Source organism: Penaeus monodon, chromosome 22 (assembly GCF_015228065.2).
Source record: "Penaeus monodon isolate SGIC_2016 chromosome 22, NSTDA_Pmon_1, whole genome shotgun sequence".
In the NCBI taxonomy this organism is placed as follows: domain Eukaryota; kingdom Metazoa; phylum Arthropoda; class Malacostraca; order Decapoda; family Penaeidae; genus Penaeus; species Penaeus monodon.
Window position 1 is genome coordinate 32,580,157 of NC_051407.1, and position 482 is coordinate 32,580,638.

A 482-nucleotide genomic window follows, 5' to 3' on the forward strand; every position below is an offset into this window, starting at 1 on the left:
GAAATAAAATTCCAAGACCATTCTGTTCTCTTGACATATATACATTTTTATGTGAAAGCTGGGATGCTACCTAATGTAAGAAATTTCTAGTAATCTTTCTGTACGTAGGAAAGGTTACCTTAAGAAAAACAAGGGTCTAAGGCTTACAAAAGCAACTCACCATCAGAAAACCATCCCTTTCCGAATCATTATTATTTTTTTAAGAGTTTCATAATAAATATTGATTTCTTTTTTAATACATGTGGTTTTGTTCGCTATAACCCTTAGATCATGACTGAACTTTCAAAATACCCAAATAATGTTAATGTATTATCCCTTAGTGATTTTTTTTTACTTTTATACATTAAATGAAATTATTCTTGTTATATCCTATGGAAGAAATGGTATTTACCTGATTAGGTGTTTAATGTACATTTTCAAATATATTGTTTTGATGGTTTGCTGATGATCTTTTTGTATGTAAATCATTATATACATACATG